Source organism: Amblyraja radiata, chromosome 24 (assembly GCF_010909765.2).
Source record: "Amblyraja radiata isolate CabotCenter1 chromosome 24, sAmbRad1.1.pri, whole genome shotgun sequence".
NCBI classification, from domain to species: Eukaryota; Metazoa; Chordata; class Chondrichthyes; order Rajiformes; family Rajidae; genus Amblyraja; species Amblyraja radiata.
Window position 1 is genome coordinate 31,943,408 of NC_045979.1, and position 8,891 is coordinate 31,952,298.

Here is an 8,891-nt window from a genome sequence, read left to right on the forward strand (position 1 = left end):
GGAGAGGAGGTCAGTGAGATATGGGGGGGCCAAATGGTGGAGGGCTTTGTAGGTGAGGACCAGGATTTTGTAGGTGATAGAGGATTGATAGAGAATGAATGAACGTTTATTGGCCAAGTATTCACATACAAGGAATTTGCCTCGGTGCTCGGCCCGCCAGTGACAACATGACATACAGTGACAGTAATGCCCCTGTCCCACTTAGGAAACCTGAACGGAAACCTCTGGAGACTTTGCGCCCCACCCAAGGTTTCCGTGCGGTTCCCGGAGGTTTTTTTCAGTCTCCCTACCTGCTTCCACTACCTGCAACCTCCGGCAACCACCTGCAACCTCCGGGAACCGCACGGAAACCTTGGCTGGGGTGCAAAGTCTCCAGAGGTTTCCGTTCAGATTTCCTAAGTGGGACAGGGGCATTTAGGAACAGCGGTGGAGTGAGAAAGGAAGGCTTATTTTCCTCAGCACACAGATCTATTTTACTTTACAGCAAAGTAAATAATCAGGGGACAAAGAAAATAAGATGGAAATAAATTCCAAAAAGCATTTTGATTGATACGAGAGAAAAGGATGTGTGGTAGGAATATGGTAGAAAAAGCAGATGAGATAGACTGACTAACGTATTATTTCAAAAAAATACTTCCTTCTTTGCTCTGATTCAACGTACTGAAGATAAATTGCCTCCCAAATGCAACCTACCCACTAGTTTTATTAAAAAAAACTGATTTAATTTAATTCAAGGCAATCTTTATGAAATATTTATTTTTTGTAATTAAGTACACTACCGTTCTTTTCACCATTATTATTCAATAGCAGCATTGTGGCCCAAACCTTAGACATTCATAACACGCACACATGCACATATAAGATTAAAAAATGATCTCAAATTTAGTATTCTCATTCTACACTCACCAAGTCAAATCCCAGGCACAGGGTTTCAGTCAGTGAAAGTATTATATTTCCAACTTTTTTACCATCCCTGAATTATCATAATTTTGTGAAAAGACGCAGAGCAAGCAGAATTGGTAAGTTCATAAATGATAGGAGCGGATTTAGGCCATTCGGTCCATCAATCATGGCTGATCTATCTCTCCCTCATAACCCCATTCTCCTGCCTTCGCCCCATAACCCCTGACACCCGTCCTAATCTAGAATCAAGATACTGTGAAAAAGCTTTTGTAATAATAATAATAATAATAATAATAATAATATATTTTATTGTCATTGCACATAAGTGCAACGAGATTTGGGTATGCAGCTTCCATCCGACATCATAACTTAAATAACTACTAAAATTTAGGTCTAGATACCCCGAGAACATGGTTTGTACAAAGAACATTACAACAGTAAAATAGTCAAAACAGACTAAAGTGCAGAGTTGTGGCGTGCACAAAAGTTTGTGAAAGGCAACGAGAGAATCTGCCTACTATATGTTTATCAAAATGGGGTATGGTCAGCGTTTCACTCCCAATACCAGCTGCTCTCACGAGGGCTGCAGTGCAGATGAGATGTTTACCACCTCTCTGTAGACTCTGGTGATGAGGTCTAACAATGGGCGCAAGATCCCCTGTCGGTGTTAATAATAATAATAATAAATTTTATTTAATGGGCGCCTTTCAGACATCTCAAGGACACCTTACATAGTAATCGGAATAACATATAATCGGAATATAACAAGTAATAAAGACATCACAGAGACACAAATTAGAAACAGAATTCAATCCAAAAACAGAAAATCAAAAACACAGTGTGAAGAGGGAGCAGCGGCAGCCAAAGCGCGCCAGCGTCCACTCTCTCTTCACGGCAGCCATCTTGGACACAGACCCACAGGATTACAATTAGACCAAAAAAATCATCCCCCCACAGTGGATAGCACTGTGGAGGAAGGCACAATGTCCAGTCCCCACCCCATGTTCACCCCAAAGTCAGGCCTATTGAGGCCACCGACTATTATTGAGGTGTTCACCCTGAGCTGCCGTGCAACAGAGGACTCTCTGATCTATGGGTTGTTGCGAGGGACACACATGAAGGCAAGCATCAATCGCTGCTGAAAGATCATTAACTAGGTTAAAGAAACATTCTGGTCTGCCCAATACTGGTCTGCCCAATATCCTTGATCAACATTGCTGGCTACGAGGGCCTGAAATATCGGGCCGCCGTAGCAGTGATTGCGGGGGGCTCAAAGAGGACCCGACCACGGGGGAACAAGAGGAAGATGTCTGAACTGTATTGCCTTCCCTCACTGTGGGAAACGTTGATTCCGCCCTTCATGTTAAATTCTATAGTGTTGTGTTCATTTTATTCTATTAGTGCGCTGCATGGTAACTCAAATTTCACTGCACCAATTGGTGTATGTGACAATAACCATATAACCATATATAACCATATAACAATTACAGCACGGAAACAGGCCATCTCGGCCCTTCTAGTCCGTGCCGAACACTTACTCTCACCTAGTCCCATCTACCTGCACTCAGACCATAACCCTCCATTCCTTTCCCGTCCATATACCTATCCAATTTATTTTTTTATGATAAAATCGAACCTGCCTCCACCACTTCCACTAGAAGCTCATTCCACGCAGCCACCACTCTCTGAGTAAAGAAGTTCCCCCTCATGTTACCCCTAAACCTCTGTCCCTTAATGAATGTAACTTGACTTGAACTTGATTTGTCCCTTTGCACATCTTCTGTTCATTTGTTCCATATACCTTGTCATATCTCTCTCCCCTGACTCTCAGTCGGTAGAAGGGTCCCGACATGAAACGTCACCTATTCCCTTTCTCCGGAGTTGCTACTTGACCCGCTGAGTCTTACGAATTAATGGATTTTAGCATCCAGTTCCAATATTAAATGGGGAACCGGAGATGTTATCATCTTGAAGAAAAAGAAAAGTGCTGAGTAGGATAGAGGGAGCACTCTGGATAAGGGAGGTGGGGGTGGGGCAAAGCCTGGCCCGTTTCCCTGCTCTATAGAGACCTATGGCTGTAAAGTGCTGAATGGGACGTGACAGGTGCTAGAGAAATGCAGGTCTTTCTGTGTTTTTCCTCGGTAAGATATTAGTCCCCAAATTATCAGGGAGAGTGGATGTGGAGAGGATGTTTCCACCACTGGGAGAGTCTAGGACCAGAAGACATAGACTCAGATTAAAAGAACATACCTTTAGATAGGAGATGAGGAGGAATCTCTTTAGTCAGTGGGTGGTGAATCTGTGGAATTCATTGCCACAGAAGGCTGTGGAGGTCAAGTCAATAAATATTTTTAAGGCAGAGATTAACAGATTCTTGATTAGTACGGGAGTCAGAGGTTATGGGGGGAAGGCAAGAGAATGGGGTTGAGAGGGAGAGATAGATCAGCCATGATTGAATGGCGGAGTATACCCAATGGGCCGAATGGCCTTATTCTGTTCCAAGAACGGATGAACTTACGAAAAAAGGATGGGTGACGCTTCGGGTCGGAACCTTTCTTCAGAGTGATGAGAGAAATTTGGGCATCGGATGTATCATGGGTTCCCTTATAGAAACGTACAAAATTCTTAAGGGGTTGGACAGGCTAGATGCAGGAAGATTGTTCCCGATGTTGGGGAAGTCCAGAACAAGGGGTCACAGTTGAAGGATAAGGGGGAGGTCTTTTAGGACCGAGATGAGAAAAACATTTTTCACACAGATGTGGCCCTTGTGGTTAAAGGGATCAGGGGGTATGGAGAGAAGGCAGGTACAGGATACTGAGTTGGATGATCAGCTATGATCATATCAGGGCTGCCAACATTGGGTGAGAGTTGAGTGTGAGAAATTGCGAGGGAGTGTCGTGATCGGGGGGGGGGGGGGGGGGGGGGTGTTGGAGGATGTGTTCCTCCTCCCATAGTAGGCTCCGGGAGGCGGCACCAACGCCCCCACTCACCCGGTCCGCTCCTGATCCGGGCCGAGGTTAAAACTCCATGGGGTGTGGACAGAGCGGTTGATGGACATAGAAACCGCCCGGAGGTGAGGGTGGAGGTGTGTGCCGTTGCCACAGGAGGAAGGGTGAGGGGGGTTGGTGCTGGGACCACCGCCATCGGGTCTCACCTATCACACCATCTGCATGGGAGAAACGAAAATACTTTCCCCCCCCCCCAAAATCATCCCGCAGACCGGTAGTTTGACAGCCCTGCTTTAAACCAATCCCCTCTAGTGCTTGAATCACATATCCTGGGAAAAAGACTATGCATTCACCTAATGTTCCCCTCATGGTTTTTACTCACCTCTAAAACAACTTTCAGCACCCGCAGATATTTGAGCGTGAGAAATTTTGTGATCAGCGTGAGAGCGTGAGCATTTTGTGAAATGCGTGAGTCTCACGCTCAATGCGTGAGAGTTGGCAGTCCTGATCATATTGAATGGCGGTGCAGGCTCGAAGGGCTGAATGGTCAACTCCTGCACCTGTTTTCTATGTTTCCCTCGGGTGTTATTGATGAGGAAAATACAATTAGCTTGGGAAATAGAAAAGCTTACAATAGCAATAAAGGGATGTGGATGATATTATTGACATGAGCGGAGACAGTGAGGCCAATAATGTCAAAAGATGAACAAGGCCCAAGACTGGAATCATTAATAAGTAGTGTGTTCAGAGATATTGTGGAAGATTGCTTATGAAAGATTTTATAATAACTGTCTATGAATGTTAGAAAATGACCTCTGTATTCTGGCATTCTGCAGTACCTGTTTGGTTTATTAGTTTGCTTTCAAAGCACAGTCTGGATTTTAATTGCTTTTCTAAAAGGAGTGATGTTGGGACCAGAAATCCTTCATTTAGTTCACACATAAATGTTTGTCTTTTGGTTATTTATCTAATCCTAAACACTTTGGATTTCGCATGATATATGTTGTTGCTGCATGTGTTAGTAAATGAAAACAGGAAGATATTTTCTTTCATAAATATATACCTCAATCAATTCAATTTCGTTTATCGTCACGTGTACCGAGGTACAGTGAAAAGCTTTTTCAGCCCCACCACTTTTTTGGCGAGACGTGCTTCATGACCCGAAACTATCCGGCCTGCAGGTGTATTTTTCTCTTCTTCTGAGGACCTTCGCCATCCAGAATCTCAGAACAAGCGCACAATGAGCAGGGCAAAACCACGACCAGCCGCGGCGGAAACCGACACTCATAGAAACATAGAAACATAGAAAATAGGTGCAGGAGTAGACCATTCGGCCCTTCGAGCCTGCACCGCCATTCAATATGATCATGGCTGATCATCCAACTCAGTATCCTGTACCTGCCTTCTCTCCATACCCCCTGATCCCTTTAGCCACAAGGGCTATATCTAACTCCCTCTTAAATATAGCCAATGAACTGGCCTCAACGACCTTCTGTGGCAGAGAGTTCCAGAGATTCAACACTCTCTGTGTGAAAAATGTTTTTCTCATCTCGGTCCTAAAAGATTTCCCCCTTATCCTTAAGCTGTGACTGCTTGTCCTGGACTTCCCCAACATCGGGAACAAACTTCCTGCATCTAGCCTGTCCAACCCCTTAAGAATTTTGTAAGTTTCTATAAGATCCCCCCTCAATCTCCTAAATTCTAGCGAGTACAAGACGAGTCTATCCAGTCTTTTTTCATATGAAAGTCCTGCCATCCCAGGAATCAGTCTGGTGAACCTTCTCTGCACTCCCTCTATGGCAAGAATGTCCTTCCTCAGATTTGGAGACCAAAACTGTACGCAATACTCCAGGTGTGGTCTCACCAACACCCTGTACAACTGCAGTAGAACCTCCCTGCTCCTATACTCAGATCCATTTGCCCGGTGGGCCCCAAGAGTGAGTGAGACGGTTCCGAGAGAGAGGGAGGGAGGGGGGGGGGGGGGGGGGGGGGGAGGGGGGGGATGGGAGATACATCCCCCCACTTTTTGAGTTGGGGATGGCATATATTATCCCCCAGTTTTTTGGAGGTTGAGCAACAACAAATAATAATAATTGTGCAAACCCACCCCCCACTCGGTCGCTCCGCTCCTTCACCGGGTTCCCCCGAGGCCGGTGATCAGTGATCGCTCAGACCCCCCCCCCCCCACTTTCAAAAACGTTCAGCGGCCCCTGACATTCAGTGCAAGGTAAAGCCAGCAGAGTCCGATCAAGGATAGTCCGAGGGTCAACAATGAGGTAGATAGTAGTTCAGGACTGCTCTCTGGTTGTGGTAGGATGATTCAGTGGCCTGATAACAGCTGGGAAGAAACTGTCTCTGAATCTGGAGGAGGTGTGCCTTTTACACACTTCTGTACCTTTTGCCTGATGGGAGAGGGGAGAAGAGGGGGTGACCGGGGGGTGCGACTCGTCCTTGATGATGCTGCTGGCCTTGCCGAGGCAGCGTGAGGTGTGAATGGGATCAATGGAATGGAGGTGGGGCAGCGAATAGTTAACCACTGAGTGACGGTAGGTCGGACAGAGAAACACAATGTCTCCCCGATAACCTCATTCTTTACCTTGGCTGTAACCCTGAACCAGTGTACATTAAAAAAAACAAATGTGCTGAGTCAGGACGTCTGCAATTAACCTTTGTTGCTGCACAAACACTTCAGCCTGTAGTCCTGGCGTCTGTTCAAGCCGGTATAATTAGCTTGAACATTACCCCATAAAGTTTCCAATTTAATTGTGACACATCTATGACATTCTCCCTAATAAGACCGACTGAGCTACAGAGAGAGGCAGAGGCAGATTGCGTGCATTTGTCACTTTGCATTATATAAACACACTCCAGCTCTGTACAGCCTGCAGGACATCCCGCTGACAACACAGCTGGACCAAATGTTCAGCCTCTCTATTTTAACGTTGAGCCCCTCTCCGCGGTGAAACACTGTAGCTGATTTCGGCGTGGGTGGTGGATTGAGACTCCCGTTCAAAACCAAGAAAGCAGGCCAGCGCCTCCACTTCCTTGGAAGGCTCAGGAGGCGTTTACCTCTCCCCGACTTCTACAGATGCGCCGTAGAAAGCGTTTTATCGGGATGCATCACAGCTTGGTTCGGGACCCGCTCCATCTAAGACCGCTAGAAATGGCAGAGAATTGTGGACGCAGCCCAGACCACCGCACAAACCGATCTCCCTTCCGCTGACTCCATTTATACTTCATGCTGCCTCAGCAAGGCCAGCAGCACAATCAAGGACGAGTCGCACCCTGGCACCTGGATGGCACGCAACAAAAAAGCATTTCGCGGTACACTTGGCAATAACCTAACCTCAACTAAACTAAACAAAAGTGCAGTGCACAGAGGGATATGGATCACAGGCAGGCAGATGAGGTTCATTTAACTTAGCACCATCTTTGGGACTGTCAATGTGGGCCGATGCTGGTTTAAACCGAAGGTAGACACAAAAAGCTGGAGTAACTCCGACAGGTCAGACGGCATCTCTGGAGAGAAGGAACAGGTGACGTTTCGGGTATGAAGAAGGGTCTCATGTTTCTTTTCTCCAGAGATGCTGTCTGACCCACTGAGTTACTCCAGCTTGTTGTGTCTATGTTGGCGGAAGAGCCTGTTCCTGTGCTGTGTTGTTCTATATTGTAGACGATTGTTTCAACAGTAATATGATGGCAGATGAGTGTTTGACCTCACTGAGCCTGTACTCGCTGGAGTTCAAAATGATGAAGGGGGGACCACATTGCAATGTACAGAATAGTGAAAGGCCTGGATAGAGTGGATGTGGAGATGATGTTTCCACTAGTGGGAGAGTCTAGGACTGGAGGCCATGGTCTCAGAATGAAAGGGCATTCTTTTAGGATGTAAGGTAGACAAAAATGCTGGAGAAACTCAACAGGTGAGGCAGCATCTATAGAGCGAAGGAACAGGTGACGTTTTGGGTCTCGACTTTTCCAGCATCTGCAGTTGTTTCTTAAACATTTCTTTTAGGATGGAGATGAGGAGAAAATGTTTTTAGTCAGAGGGTGGGGAATCTGTGGAATTCTTTGTCACAGAATGAAGGCTGTGGAGGCAAGGTCAGTGGATATATTTAAGGCAGAGATAGATAGAGTCTTGATTAGTACGGGTGTCAGAAGTTATGGGGCGAAGGCAAGAGAATGGGGTTAGGAGGGAGAGATAGATCGGCCATGATTGAATGGCTAAGTCGACTTGATGGGCCAAATGGCCTAATTCTACTCCTATCACTTATGATCTATGACTGTGAAGGCTGCCTGTGATAAAAAAGAGTTGGAGTTCAGTATCTGATTCACACCGAGGAATACAAATGAAATATAATTATTTACAATATTTGACCATTTCACCTCAGTGAATTTTACATGAGGTTGAGGGGGGCCATTTCCTTTCTGTTCACGGGCACTAACTTATTATTTGATAGCAGCTGCAAATAAACTGTGCAAACTAGAAATTTGTTCTCCACTTCAATCATCTATATAAAATGCTTATCTTTATTTTGAAATGACAGGCATAGAAAAACTCGATTAAAACTGCTTCTGCTTCTCCGAGTACGTGCTGAGTCTCTTGCCCAGAGAAGTGGAATCCAGAGCCGGAAGGCATAGGGTTAAGATGAAGGGAGAGATTTAATAGGAATCTGACGGGTACCTTTTTCGTCCCGAAACGTTGCCTATTTCCTTCGCTCCATAGATGCTGCTGCACCCGCTGAGTTTCTCCAGCACTTTTGTCTACCATCGATTTTCCAGCATCTGCAGTTACTTCTTAAACACATGGATAGGACAGGTTTGGAGGGATATGGGCCAAACGCAGGCAGGTGGGACTAGTGCAGATGGGACGTGTTGGTCGGTGCGGGCAAGCTGGGCCGAAGGGCCTGTTTCTACACGATTACTCCATGACTCAAGAGTTGATGTATGACAACTAAGATGTGATCTCTTCAATAATAAAAACAGGAAATGCAAGCTTTTGGTCAATAGATCGGGCAGCATCTGCGGAGGAAATATAAT